The following is a 16,542-nucleotide window of genomic DNA, read 5'->3' on the forward strand; positions in this document are numbered from 1 at the left end:
TCATATTAACTTAATCAGTGTGACAACAAGGAGGCTGTATGTATATATACCAATGTCTAGCTAGGAACAAAGTAGTAACGCCATGAAAACAGTACTTTGAAATTTGGAAGTAATATAAGGCAGAAAAAAAATAGTTCTATGTTTACTTTATGCAGTGTCAAGCTTACAAAGACGCTGCACACCGGCACTTGATTTATGTCTTTCACAAAAATGAAAACCTTATTTAAAAAAAGAATCTCTAAAGCAGATACCGCGTTGAAGAGATTTTTTTTTTAATTAAGGTTTTATTTTTATATTTTCAAAAAAATCCCGCTATTAAAAATTGCATTATTATTTTTTACATATCTAATATATTTAATAAGTTTGGCATTCAGCTTGTTGTTTTTTTGTTTAATTTGGATTAGAATTTATTATTAATTATATTCCGAATAGGCAGTCCTATAAAGCTAATCCAAATCAGCAACGTTATAAAAAGAAACGAAACGGAAGGTACATGTTTATTGTATAACAACACCTCTCTAAAATGACACGAGTTTGCATTCTTTTGCTTTGTGTTGCATTCTTTGCAGTAAGTATTTTTTTTGATTTTTGTACCTAAAACTTTTGCTGTTTACTTATCACTTTTTAAAATTTTGATTTTAGCTTATTGATGCGCGACCAAAGGCAGCTCGATTGAAAGACTCTAAAAAAGTTTAGAACTTGTCAAGTATTGATATATTTTTAAATTCTTTATTGTTAAAAAATATTTAAGAATAACCAGAAAATTAAAAAGAAGTTCACGCACAATGAAAATATATTACTATATATAATGATAAACTTCGAACTATAAACGATTCAAAATTTTACAAATAATAACAATATTATATTGTAATTGTTTGTTAAATTTTAAATCGTTTATGAATGTTATATTATAATTTTAAGAAGATTATCGAGAGAAGGGTTCTTTGGCTATTCCGTTGGGTTTTTTTTTTACTCAGAAAAAATATTTGTTTACAATTTTTTTTTTTAAATACAAAAGTTTTATTAATAAGTAAAAGTAATTTTAGTTTTTTGTTTTTGATAATAGGTTGAACGGTCTTTCATTTTAGTTTTTTGTTTTTGATAACCTAGTGGGCACAGAGCCTGAAAAAGACGTCATTTAAACGTTCAAAAAACATCTAAAACATTTAAAAGACGTCTTTTTTACGTACTTTGGCCACTGGGAATATTTTGAATGATCCATTATTTTAGTTTTTTATTCATTATAGGTTGAATGATCCTTCATTGAGGCAACATGTGATCAATAGTATAAAAAATGGTATTCCTTTAAAAAAGGTAAATACGTTTAACTTTTAATTATTTATTTAAAACTTGGTTATATAAAAAAAAGTTTGACAAAACTTTTAACTTTTAATTTTAATATGTAAAAATTTTAATTTAACTTCTTATTAAACTCATCACCATATTTATTTAATATTCATTTATTAATTATCATACTTCATACTTATTAAAACTTATTATACTTCATACTTATTAAAACTTATTAAAACTCATATTAAAAAAACATTACTAACAATCCTTTGAATATAGAATGTTTAAATGAAGTACAAGTTAATCTTTTTGCAAATCACGATGATATTGGTTATTGATAATGTAATTGTTTACTTGCTGTTTTAGCAAAAGTTATGATTAAACCTGGCTATCAAACTATAATTTATAGTTGTTGTATGGAGATTAGGGTTATGAATCCTGTTCTGAAGTTTGATGAACTTTTGATGAAATTAATGAACATTTTTCGTCTTTAAAATCGAGTTTTGAAGTTTGCAAAAAAGTTTGAATTTTATTGTTTTATATTGGTAGACTATCTATTAAAACTCCGATTTCAAAAAAGCGTACTCTATACGTTCGCAAACCTTAAAATATTAAGGATAGACAAACTGATATTTATTGAGATAAACGAATTGTAGTATAAGACTGTGTATAAACTGATTTATTTATAAAGACAGCAAGTGTCATATTTAGCTATAAAGACAGCAAGTGTCATATTTAGCTATAAACACAGCAAGTGTCATATTTAGCAATAAAGACAACAAGTGTCATATTTAGCTATAAAGACAACAAGTGTCATATTTAGCTATAAAGACAACAAGTTTCATATTTAGCTATAAAGACAGCAAGTGTCATATTTAGCAATAAAGACAACAAGTGTCATATTTAGCTATAAAGACAGCAAGTGTCATATTTAGCAATAAAGACAATAAGCGTCATATTTAGCTATAAAGACAACAAGTTTCATATTTAGCTATAAAGACAGCAAGTGTCATATTTAGCAATAAAGACAACAAGTGTCATATTTAGCTATAAAGACAGCAAGTGTCATATTTAGCAATAAAGACAACAAGTGTCTTATTTAGCTATAAAGACAGCAAGTGTCATATTTAGCAATAAAGACATTAAGCGTCATATTTAGCTATAAAGACAACAAGTGTCGTATTTAGCTATAAAGACAACAAGTGTCTTATTTAGCTATAAAGACAGCAAGTGTCATATTTAGCAATAAAGGCAACAAGTGTCATATTTAGCTATAAAGACAACAAGTGTCTTATTTAGCTATAAAGACAGCAAGTGTCATATTTAGCAATAAAGACAATAAGTGTCATATTTAGCTATAAAGGCATCAAGCGTCATATTTAGCTATTAAGACAGTAAGTGTCATATTTAGCTATAAAGACAGCAAGTGTCATATTTAGCTATGAAGACAGCAAGTGTCATATTTAGTTATAAAGACAGCAAGTGTTATATATTGACTGATGGTTTGGTTTGGGTTTGACTGATTTAATCTAAAAAACTACTTTTTATAAATGCGGTCGTGTTTGAGGAAAAGTTTCGAGTTATTTAACAAGTGGAGAATTTTGTTCGCAAATATCGGTAGATTCACTTGTTAAATAAAGTACGTGTAGCATGAAAATTTGATTACTTCATAAATTTCAATTACATAATGTTAACGACTAATAAACAAACTGTTCTTTAAAGTGAACGAATTGTATGGTGTACATCCTGAATAGAAATCTTTTCAGGGACTTGGGGCAAATTTGTAAACTCTAATTTTTTTACAATATTTTTGTGGAATATTATAATATTATATTTTTTAAAAAAAATTGATATTTTGGAAAGAATTATTGACAAAACTTTATGTTTAAAAAAGATAAAATTAGGGAGATTGTTTAAAATTGATAAGAAATTTTAATAATATTGCGTGGTGCAAAAAAAATTGAAGCGTAGGACTAATATTCTAAAAATAAATAATTAAAAAATTTCTATGATTAAGCTTGCCTGCTCACAAAACATTAAACCTGAAAATCGCTAGCCTAGTCTGGCTTTACCATATCAAAAAATTGCTCTTTTTTACCTTACTAGATCGTTTTGGTTCAATGAATCAAAACGATCTTTTAAGGTCTAAAAATTGCCTCCTCTCTCCTTGCCCCTGATGACAAGAATGTGCTTCAAAAAGAAATTCGTACAGGCTTATGGATCAAGCACTCACAAAATTTAATGTTTTTTATTTTTTGGTTTATATGAATTAATGTCATTAAACTCAAGTCTTTGAGTATTCTAATTATGCTCTTCTCAAATGTTCTCAAAGACACAATTTAGATTCAGAGTTTTAAACATGTTTTGATAAACAGATTTGGAGCATTTGTCAGCAAACACTCCTAATAGCATTCTCATTTTGTTTAAGAAAATAACGAAGTGGCGTTCATAATATAACCTTCGAGGTTATGTTCATAAAATAACCTTGGAGGCGGTGTTCATATAACAACCTTGAAGGTGGTGTGCAACTTTTCATCGCATTGAAAGATAGTAGTTTGAAATTAATTTTTACATAAGTTTTATTTTCATAAATTAAAAAAAAAATTAAAGTATGTCAATTACATTAAATGTTAATAAATTTAAAATGTGTTCATGCTTAATTCAACTTCATATTCAATGATTTCTTTCCGAAAAAATCTTTTAGTTAAAATTTATCTTCAAGTTTTTTCTTGCAATGGTATCTTTATAACATTCATGAAGTTTTAATTTAAAGCACTTATCAACTACTAAAAGTTATAATGTTAAGTTTAATATTTAGTAATGCTTCCTGAATTCTTAATGACTTCAAATATGCAACTTGACATACCAGCAACAAGATTTTACAAGGTTTCTGAAGACATTTCATTCCAAGATTCCCTTAATCGAGTTTGCAACTCGAATGTGGATTCAATTTGTTTATCATTTTAAAAAACCATTCAAAAAAGTATTCCCCATGGATTTTCGACCATTTTGAATTATGGATAGCAGCATTGTCTTGTTGAAAAGTGAAATCTTCACCCATCAATTCTTCAACATCTTCAATCAAACTTTATTTTAAAGTCAATGTGTTGAAATACATGCCAGTGGAAGTTCTAGTTTTCATGATGATGGTCATCATGAAAACTAGAACTTCCACTGGCATGTATTTCATACATGCCAGTGGAAGTTCTATAATCATCTAGATGGTCCATCAGGACCATCTAGATTTAAATTTATTTCATCACTAAATAGAACTTGATGCCACTCCTCCTGCCAAGACAAGTGTTCTTTTGCAACTTGTAATCTAGCTTCATTTGGACGAACAATAAGTTTTGGTTTTTATTTACGCTTTTTCCAAACTACGTTTGGATCTTCATAAAAGATTTGTTGCACATGTTGAACAGTTACAGGTAATTATAAATTAGCATGAATTCGAGACGCAGTCATGTGCTGATTAGCTGCACGACATGCAATAGTTTGTTTAGTACAATAATCGATTTTATGTTTGTTACCAGCTTCCTTAAAAGCTCCATAATTAACGTCCGTCTTAAATTAATTGTTAATTACTTTTGGAGATCTTTTAATTTTCTTTGCAAATTCCAGATAAAATAAACCTGTATCTTTGTATGCTTTGATTACAGCTATTTCTTCATTCGTTAAATTTTGAGCACACCCCATTTTGCATTCAAGTATCAAAAACCAAATGTTGAAAACTTAATGAGCACTAATTTCACAGTATTTGTTTAACTTACAAACAATAAAAAAAATTAGGTCATAAATGTGTATTACTCAGGGCCGTAGGAACAAAAATTATATTGGGGGCAGTACTACCCTGAAGTAGTTTCAAGAATCTTTTTTTTTTTAAGTCATTTTTTCAGTTGATTTCTTCAAAAATATTTATTTGAAAAATTATTGAGGGGGAAAATGCCCCTGCTGCCCACCCGGTTGCAGCGGTCCTGTTTCTAGATCAAAGTATATAAGTAAAATATACAAGTAAACAATCAAAATATACAAGTAAACTGAAAATAATTATTATTTAGGCTAATTGTATTTGTTACAGCTCAAGTAATATACATTTTATGCTTTTATCAAATGTACCGCAATTCAATTATGCCATACTATAATCTAAAAAACTGTTGTTTTTAACAATAATTAAAAATTTGTAAATGGAAAATATGTATCGTACAAATTTGTTTACAGAGAAAATATTAAAAATTTTTTTTACAAAATATTAGTCCAAGATGAGGTTAATTCTATTTCCTCTGTTGTATAAAGTAAAAATTATTTATTTTTTATTGTTATAGGAGTTACTCCCCCCAAGAAGATGCTACTTGAATGGTTATTGTACTCCTGGTAAAAAAGAATCTGCAAAACAAAAGTTAACGAAAAAAAATTAACGAAACAACAAAACTTGTGTTTTTGATACTGCTCTTATTTACGGAATTTTTTTATATTTGTCTCGAATTTTATTTCGGTCAGCTAATGTGATTTATGTTCAGACAAAATATTTTTTTTGTTTAAACAATGTTGACAAAGAAATTAAAGTTATGAAAATATGATATAATCTTTTCACTTTTAAAATGTAAAAGACAAAAACTGTATCCTCACATTAATTTTATTTACATATTTAAATAAAAAAACTTTGAAAATTGAGAACTTAGATTCTTATAATAATTGTTTATAGGTAAGAGGATCTCAGAATGCTAGGTATAGATGTAAAATGCCAATAAAGTTAAATTTTTTAGGGGCACCATTTTCATATATCTTTAGATAATAGTTTAAGATTTACTTTTTTAAATAGGGACCACAGAATGTCAGGTTGAATAATAAATTGTAATACCCCAATTTTGGTTAGAAAATCATAAATAGTGAAAAAATAATGAATAAAAGCAAAATACTTTCCACGCTGAGTATATTTTTAAATTCTTGGTTTACTCTTTCTATTTTTTATATTCCACTTCAAAATGCTACGTTAGGTTTGGTTAAGAAACCTCAGAATGCTAGACGAGTGAAACTTAATTTTTATAAAATTATAAGTTATTTTTATTTTTTCAATTTCTTCTTGACGTTATTAAATGAATATTTTACCTAGAGTATACTTGAAGTACTTCTATGCTACTTCTATATTTCTGTAGAGTTCTACTATAAAACCTCCTATAAAATACGCTTTAGTCAGTTTTCTTAGTTTGTATAAAAAATTAATGTGTTTACTAAAGTAAAATGCGAGTACGAAAGTGTGTTTCGATTTCCATTTTAGTTGTGAATAGATATAAAATCAAAAAGTTTTTAAATCTTAAAGTTAAACCAAATTAAAAAAATAAGATACAATGTTCTAATAGATATTATAGAGATGAAAAATAAACAGTTAAAAGAAGCAGCTGAGTGGTGTCGAATTAGCAATAAACATTGATGGGCCGCGATTAATTCAAGAAAATTTCCACTAATTAAAGATCTAAGAACAGTTAACGAATAACTTGGTGTCATTAAAATTGAAAAGGAAAAAAAATGTTTTCAATTTTTACCAAAGATGCAGAAGAGTTGCTATTCTTTTATGTAAAAAACAAGGATAGGTTATACGCATGATTGAGAAATAAATCTAATTTCCTATAAACTGTTTAAATCAAAAAGGATAGTATTTTTTATTTTCTGATTTTTGCATTATGAACTAAATGTAGTGCTGAGTTATTTGGTATTTCAATTTCAATAATTTATTTAGATACCTCAAAGGTTTATATAAATTAGAGTTAACAAAAACAATATTTAATGTTTGGGGAGTAAGAACGCACAAGTGTAGAAATCTCCGTGGACGTCAGATCACTAAGTTTTCACCAAATGCATAATGAGAACTACAAACAAATAAGCTTACCAAGTCATTTTTGTGGCGTTTGAATGCAAAATCACATCAAAAGAACATCACAAAAAAGAAACAGGAAACTTTATCTATAAATTGTGCCCATAACTGTTCAAAAGAAAAGGCGTGTAACCATCTTAATGAGTTGGCTAAAGAGATTATAAAAAATAATGTTTTCATTGATGCAAATCAAGTAGAAACAGGTGTATGGCAGGGATATATTAATACCATTTGATTTTACAAACTTTTTGCAATACCACAGTTTGAAATTTATGGAGTTGATGGTACTCCAAACAATTTAGTTTATGCTTGGAGAGGAGAAAATTATCAAAAGGTGATTAGAGAAAATAAGAAATATAACTATACGTCTTTTTGTTACTTTTGGAGAAGATATAGCAATGTTCCACACAATTTAAAAAAAAAGGATTAGCGTCCTCAGTTAAACAAATTCTAAATCTTTTAATTTCAAAAAAATGACAGTGGCAGCTAAGATCACAGTGCACTTTTAATTGCATATCAAATGTTTGATTGCTTTTTAGAAAAAAACAATGTAAAACGGCCTGTTTTTGTCTTATCTAAAAGTCATTCTTTAAGATTTGACTGTGATTTTTTGAAATTTCTAAGAAGGACAAATGACAAAACTGGCGTACCGGGCACCTTGATCAAATCAATTAGAAATTGCACTCTGAGTACAGAAGTGCTAAATATACAATTGAAATTACGTTTTTGACGATTTACAGAAAATTTTTCATGAATAAACTTTCAGAGTTATAGCTTGAATAGACATCAAAATTAACAATTATGAATGCAGGTAAAAAGTAGGAAAGTGCCATGGAAGTTTATCAAATGATACCTGATAAATCAATATCACTTGAAGAAATTTTTGTAACCAAAGTAACACCTAAAATAAACAAGGTAAATGTTAGAGTTACCTGTTTATTTTAGGTGTTGTAACCAAAGTAACACCTAAAAGAAACAAGGTAAATGTTAGAGTTAAATGTAAAAAACAGTTTTATCAGTCAATGAAGACAAAGCCAAAAAAGGGCAAGCTTATGAAGAAAGGAAATTAGAGCAACAACAACAAGTTGAGACATTCTATAAATGTAGGGAAGATGTACATGTGTCTAGAATGTTTGTGCTGCAACTAAGCATTGAGATTGCTCGTATTGCCATAACATTTTAAAATCTACATGCAGTAAAGCATCATTCCGAGGTGAAACAGGTTCAAAACCAATTCTGATCAAATCATTTTCTGAAAGTGGAACCAAAAACTGCCTTCAGTTTGTATCTAGTGTAGATAAAGTTGAAGATTTTTATCTCTGATTTCTTCCAAAATACAACATATTAATTTGTTGTCGCTGATTTTTGTCACAGCCATTTGACTGTGTGTAAACTACTTTTTGCAAACCTTTATGTGTCACCTTTTATGTATTGTTAATGTTTCTGCTTTAATTGTTTCTTAGCGCCTTTACCAAACATACATTCTGGTGTTTTCCTTATTTAAGATTGTTTCAAGCTTAAATTTAAATATTGGAACATCAAACTGTATTCTCTGTTTAAATTTAAAAAATAATTAGAAAAAAAAATATTATCCTTAGAAAACATTCTTAATAAAAAAGACGTTGAAATAAATTTACTACTCAATGCTAAACGTGAGTTTCCACTCTCCCGTTACTAGCAAACCGAAGAACTTTTTTTTTATTGGTATTTTCAATCAATCAATCAATCATATATTTCTGATTAAAGTCTACTTTAAAGTAAAAACCTGATGAAAATCAGGCCCGTAGCAACCAGAGGGGGGGGGGTAGGCAGGTGGTAATAATAATAATGTTAATAATAAAAAATTATGAAACCGATAATAAAAATAATAAATTGTTATAAAAACAAATCATTATTAGACTTTTAAATAAAAACTGAATATTATATACACAGATAAGAAAAGTTATAAACAGTTAAAAACTGACATAAAGTAGCAACCTACTGTGAGATAAAAAGCAGTTATTACAAGGAAACTGACAATGAATAACTAATATTTATAACATTTATACTCAAAATGAAAACTATAAGTGATATAATAATATAATATCACCTAAAACGAATAACAAAAAATATTAGCAAAATGAAAACAAAAAACCACAAAAAAATACTAAACAATAAATAAACTTATAGAAAATTAACTAACTAAAACAAAAACTACACTAAGAGTAACTAAAAAAAAGAACTAAAAAGTTATGTAAACAGAGATAAAAACAATACAAGAAACTCAAAGAAGAAAGTAAAAAAAAAATGTCCAAATGAATAGTAATCACAAATAAAAAACAAATAGAAAAAATCCATCCCAAAATTTACAGAGAACAGTATTTATGAAAGAATTAAACTAAAAATAAGCTGAAATTTATAAATAAACTAATTGAGAAGTTAAAAACAGGCAAATAAAATGAATAAAAGTTACAAAAAAGTTACAAAAATATTTACAAATGAACGATAATGTATAAAAACTTTAAACTTTAGTTATCTTTTTCTTTTAATAATGTTCTATAAAACTTATTGTTATTTATTGCAATATTCTTTCTTTTTTTTTTTTCTTTTTTTTTTCAGACTTTTCATGTTTTTTCTTCTTTTCTTTACTCATTATATTTCTTTTCGTCTTTTCGCTTTTCTAATCATGTTTTTCTTTGTTGTGAGTGATTTTTATTTTCTATAAACATTTTTCTAATCTATTGTTTTTGTTTGTTTTCTTAGTCGTTTTTTCTTTATTTATTATTATTTAATTTATTTAAACAAAGAATTCGTAAATAATGCAAACTATTATGAACAACCGAAGCGTCTGTTATAACAGTTTTGAAGGAGATATATCAGTATAATTATAAAGATATCTTGAAGTGTTTGTTTAACTAAATTCGTGAACCTAATTAAAATTTAATACATTTGTATACTTGTAACATATGATTTTATTTATATATTTATTGCCGATATCTCTTTATTACTAAAATTTGCTATATCTGTATTTGATTTTGTTGTGTTATTGGTGTCATTTGATAGAGTTTACTAAAAAAAGTGGTTACGGTTGATATCTTTTAAGAACTCTCTTTATTGTTGAATTAATTTCCTTATTAGGTTGAACATAAGGTTTTGTTGAAACTTTACATAAATGGGAGTACTGGTTGTTTGGTCCATACTTAGGCTCTTTGACCTGATTATTTTTTGTATCTGAGTTGAATTTTCTTTTTCTGGTTCTCCTATTATTAGTCCAAAATTTATCAAAGAATCATTGGTGCTGTTTTGATTTTTTGTATTTCTAATTTTTAAAATTATATATTTTTTAAAGCATTACAGTTTACAATTTTAGTACCCTTGCTACACTCAATCATCTTTTGTTCAGGAATTTTAGTTTTGTCTAATAAACCTTTATTCTAGATATTCTTGAGATTGATGTATTTAGACGTTAATGTGGATGAGCGAAAATGATGTCGCTGCAAATTCAATAAAATGTTATGTATTTTATCTTTAAATTTTATTCTTTTTTTTGAATTTAACCACTAAATATTCTTCTGATAAGTTGTCTGAAATCTGCTCTAAATGTCCTTGCCATACCCATAGATACATTTCAATCACACATATGGAATGTTCCTTTTTCTGTTGGTCATGTTCTTTTACTAACTTTCAAATTGCATGTTGATTGTTTTGAGTTTTGTAGACCTAGCTATTGTTTTTATGACATTGTAGTTGAAGCAAGGTGTTTAATGATGCTCACTATGGTGGTTGTAGTTCAACTGTTTAAGGTTCTTTTCTCTTCTTCAGTGTTTGGTGATATTCTAGTGACTATTCTCAACATGTTATCATCGATTCATCAACAATTTATTTCACCCACTATCTTTAAACGGACTAAACGCTTTGAAATGTAGTTATTTAAATGCAATATCTTTAGAAAATAAATTTGATGAATTTTAGGTATTAGTAAACACATCTATTAGTCCATAAGTTATAGCTGTTAGTGAGACATGGTTCAAAAGCATCTCGGTTGTAAATTTAAATGGCTATAGTCTGTATAGAAGAGACAGAAATGACGGGCGCAGAGGAGGTGGTGTGTGTCTATATATTACTGAAACTATTAAACCATTAGAGCCAAGTGATGCTGTTTTTAACTTAAGTAAAATGGAATAAGTTTGGGCTACAGTATATTTTGAAAACACCAAGTGTGTAGTTGGTTGCATCTGCAGACGAAACGATTTTATCGACATAAACAATTTTGATTTGGTTTTCAAAAAGACAAATGACTATGTTGATAGAAAGGATACAAAAACTTACTAATTACGGAGTACTTTACTTTCCCATTGATCGTATGGTAAAATGGATACATCACAAACTTTCAAAATGAAAATGACATCGAACATAACTTTAGTGAAACTCTTAGCAAAACATTTCTGTATCAGCATGTAAATGTTCCAACTTTTCAAATATCAAATAATTATCTCACTAACACTCTTGATTTAGTCTTCACAACTCAGCCGGGAAGCATCTGCACTATTAATCCAAGATCTGTCCTCGGTTACATAAATAAAGGCAATATGGTCATCCTTTTCAAATGTAGCATATAATTAATTCATTCCAGTGCTTGATGTATCTCAAATAAAAAAAACAATTTGCTTCATGGATACGAAATGATTTTAAAACTTTAATTAAAAAATGGAAAATTTTAGATAGCTGAACTGTACTTGTAAATGGAATGATCTTGCTATGTGTAAAGAGTACAAACTGACTTGCAAGTTAGTTAAAAAACAAATTAAAATAGCTCGTCTTGCATATAAAAATGTTTTAGTTAAAAGATCCAAATTGAATCCGAAACTTCTGTATAAATACCTAAACAGCCAACAACTAGTCAAAGAATCAATCAAAACCTTAAAAAGTGATCTAACTTAAGAACCTAGAGAGATAGCTACTCAATAAATGTTTCCACGATGTTTTCGTAAATGAAAAAGTGGAACTTCCACATTTTACAGTTGAATTTAATGAAAATCACTCAAAACTGTGCTGAAGCATTTGCTATTCCTCTAACATTAATTATTAGGGCATCTTTAAATAATAGTCAGCTTCCAGTTTAAATTAAATTAGCGAACGTAACGCCACTATTCAAAAAAGGTGATAAGACTTTTCCCTCCAACTATCGTCCAGTTTCATTGTCTTCTGTTCCATATAAAATTATGGAAAGTATAATAAGAGCTAAAATGGAAGAGTACCTGTATAAAAATAATTTACTAGCAAAAGAGCATCATGGTTTCCTTAAAAAAAAATCATGCACCACGAATCTTTTAAAAAGCATCGACCACATTTCGTCAAGTTTAGATAATGGTTGTTGATGTAATTTTGTTGATGCAATTTTGTTAGATTTTGCTAAAGCCTTCGACACAGTTCCGCACAGGAGACTGTTAGCCAAACTGAAAGCATATGGCTTTGATGGTCTGATACTTAAATGGATCGCAGCTTTCTTAGAAAACAGAAGACAAAGAGTTGTTTAAGGTGAAATCATTTCTGACTGGGTTAAGATTTTTAGTGGTGTACCACAAGGTTCGGTAATTGCAGCACTTTAAATTAGTTTTTAAAAAACTGTTCACATGGCGATAATGACGCAATATTGTTTACATCATTGCGCCAATATTTCCGTATGAACATTTTGCTAATATTGCCAGTACAATATTGCGCCAATAATGTCAAGTCAATATTGGAAAATATTGGCGGTACAATATTTGCGCCAATATTATATTGACCAATATTATATTGACCAATATTATATTGACCAATATTATATTGACCAATATTGGCAAAATGTTCACATTGCAATATTGGTGCGATAATGTTTACAATATTGAGTCATTGTAAATGATATCGCGCCAATTTTGGGGATAAAATACTGGCCAATATTGCCGTAATATAGTTGCTAATATTGTAAATTATATTAAGCCAATATAGATTATTTTCCGTTAACAACTTTTTTATTAAAAATTAATAAAAAACAATATTGTCTTGATAAACTTTTAAGAATTGAAATTTATAACAGTCTTTCTTGTTTAAAGGATAATATAGTACCAGGTTGCATTATTCTTTTGAGTTAAACTGGCATAGGAGACTACAATGATCATAGAACGTTTTAAGAATTTTTTTTTTTTTAAATCATTAAATTCATTTTAAGTTATATGAAACAGATACAAATGAAAAAAAAAAGATATAGAGTGCTCCAAAACCAAAATATAACAAAATCGAATCAAGGCTATTTAAATACAGGCACAAAAAATATGTATATATGTTTATAAACTACAGCATTATACTCTTACTATCAGATAGTGGGCATTGACTTTCATTATTTTGCTGATACTTATTTCGTAACTCAAATCTGGTTAATGGTCAGTCATGATTTGATAATTTCTTCCGTCATCTCTATCAATGGCCGTGGCAAGAAAGCTGCCAATTCTTTCTTTAATACTTTTGTCAGTAGCGATTTCAAATTGAACGAATACAACGTATTTCACGTACTATTATTGTAAAATAATAGGCTTTTACTAAAATACTTGTTTATTAAAAGGAAATGGGATGTAGAATAGAAAAGTTGTGCCTTACCTATAATGACCTTTGTTTCTTTCCTTACCTTGACTATAACAAACATACTCTTTTAGCCATTAGCTGTATTAAGATTGTTAGTTGATAAGTTGCTGTTGTTTGTAATCATCTCCATCTAATTTAAGGAAGTTCATCTTAAATAAATAAAAAAACAAATGTACTATAATGGGTTATAATAAAAGTTTAATGTTTCCTTACATGTGTATGTTTTGTACGGGTTTCCAGAATGTGATATTCTTATTAAAATATAACATTATGGATGAGTTAAAGCAATTGGTCGCAAATAGATGCAACTCCATACGTCAATCTGTATTGCAGACCAGGATTTTTTAAATTAAATTTTTATAAAGTAGTAAAGTTAATGTCTCCAAGAATAAATATAATTTTGTTTTCTTCAGACAGTTTTATATGTTAAGGATTGATATAGAATGCATTTAAGTCATCCAACGACATGGTTGGATGCCTACACACAGCCAACGATGACATTAGTTTTTTTTTGGATTTACTATTTCAATACAAAGGGATTCTTTGCTTTATATGTATTCAGATCATTTCTTGGTTAATATGCAAATCTTTTATTGATATACAATAATGCACATCTATTATGGGATTCAGTTGGCATTTGCTCATAGCAAAACTCAATATGAGAGATGTTGGTAGAAGGGGTTGGATTATATAATATTAAATTTATGTAAATAATAGTAAATTTTCAAAAAGATTAAAGTTTTTTGTGAGAGAAGTAATGTTTGGATGAAGGATCTTAAATGACGAATTTTTACATGTAATAAAATTAAGATTATCAATATATCTTTAGATCTGTTGACATTTGATGTATTGGTACTGTCGGTGTTATGAATACAATTTTTTTATGGTCCTAAATATGTGCATCCTAACTTGTCTGTTTATTATGGGCAATAGTTATTCTTCTTTTTTGGGTTCAACTATCAATGTTACCCATATATTAGGTTACAGTGACAGTTGTATGTTTTATGCTGTAAATTTTAAAGTTATATCATGGGGGGTAACATTATCGTTGGAATTTTGATAAACAAATAAAATAGAGAAAACTTTTTTAAAATATATATTAGCCTATGTATGCACTAATATATTAACCTATATATGCACTAATATATATTATATATGCTTTGTATGCACTAATATATATTAACCTATATATGCACTAACCTATGTTTTCGTTTTAAAAATAAGCAGCATTAAAAAGTTGTTAATTTGCAATTTTAAGCATTATTTCGTCTGTATATTTTGTTGACTACGACACTACTGTCGGAAAAATTGTGGATACTAAGAAAAATTATGTTTCTCATCACTTTGCGCCAAAAAGAAACTCAACCAAAACAATCACATTACGTGTTCTTGCATTGTTTATGTATACTGCTGCCTTGGTTTTTTAAAAATTTGTACGAAAATTTTTGTGGTGGTATAAAATATTTTTTAAATGTTATCTATAGTAAAGTTTGTATAAAAACCCTAACTGGGATTAGCGGCTATGTGCGATATTTTACAAAGCATATTATAGATATTTTTCAGTTCTTTTTTTGTAATAAGTGAAATTACATTTGCTCCGTATGTGTTGTTTAATTTTTTAGAGTATTCTTATGGTTTTTTATTTTTATTGCTGTTGTTTAACGTTACATTTTTAATATTTTTAGAAATGTTTTGATTAATCTAAGATGTAGAGAAGATATATCTAATAATTTGAAATTAGCAGTTGTAAAGCAGCATTATATGGGGTTCTCATATAGAAAGATTTCATCAATGTTGAGGATTTCTCATGGTGCTGTTGGATTAATTATAAATGTACGTATATGTGAAACTTTTTTGGAAGGAAGGGGACGGGTGGAGAAACATTTTGACATTTTCAAAAACTTTGGTAGCAGAATGCAAATTTATGATTATTTTAAAATTATGATTCTGCTTTGATTTCTGTTTTAGAAATACAAGGAAGATGGCTCATTAGATTCCTCCAGGAGAAACAATGGGACGTATCTTGTCATAACGAGATTTGCGAGTGTTGGAGCTTACGATACGAAGATTTCCCACAAAGTCAAGCAAATGCTTACAACAGGAACTTCGGAGCAGGGGAATCAATTCAACCGCCTCAACTATCCGTGAAAATTTAATCAACATAAGATTGGTGTCACGTATAGCCCCCAGAAAGCTCCTGCTGACTGACAGACACCGGATGCTACGACTGGCTTTTTCAAAGAAGTTCATGGGGAAGAATAAAGACTTTTGGAGAAACGTTTTATTCACAGACAAGACCAGAATCTGCATTAGGAATGACAGTGGGAAAATTAGGTTAATGAGAAAGTCTGGAGAAAGGTTTAAATTTGTGATGGCCACTGTAAAGCATCCTGCTGCTGCAATGATGTGGGGAGCATTTTCAATTACCACCTTTGTATTTTTCAAGTACTAACACCTTCAAGTACCACCTTGCATTGCAGGTCTCATCAGGCTCCAGAAAACGAACATATCAAGCTCCTGGAGGGGCTGAATATATTCGTTTTATGGAGCCTGATGAGACTTGCAATGCAAGTTGGTACTTGATAGTGTTAGAAGGTTAAATCAGTAGGTCAGCCAGACTTATTTTTGGGGCTAACCAGGAGTTTTGGCTTCAAGATGATGGTGCACCCTGCCATAGAGCTAAGGTGGTTCAAGACTTTATTAAGGGTAAAGGTTGGCAGACTTTTGGATTGGCCCCCTCAGTCTGCTGACTTGAACCCCATTTGAAAATATCTGGTCAGTATTAA

The 16,542-nt window shown here is 28.6% G+C and overlaps 1 long non-coding RNA gene across 1 annotated transcript; it reads left to right on the forward strand.

Annotated features, from left to right (window-relative positions):
* The first annotated feature begins 432 nt into the window (after positions 1 to 432).
* Positions 433 to 5,864, forward strand: LOC136086632 (uncharacterized). The gene is made up of 4 exons (XR_010641482.1): positions 433 to 568; positions 643 to 706; positions 1,248 to 1,314; positions 5,613 to 5,864. It is a non-coding gene; the product is annotated as an uncharacterized LOC136086632 (long non-coding RNA).
* The last annotated feature ends 10,678 nt before the right edge of the window (positions 5,865 to 16,542 follow it).

Source organism: Hydra vulgaris, chromosome 10 (genome assembly GCF_038396675.1).
Source record: "Hydra vulgaris chromosome 10, alternate assembly HydraT2T_AEP".
Taxonomy (NCBI): domain Eukaryota; kingdom Metazoa; phylum Cnidaria; class Hydrozoa; order Anthoathecata; family Hydridae; genus Hydra; species Hydra vulgaris.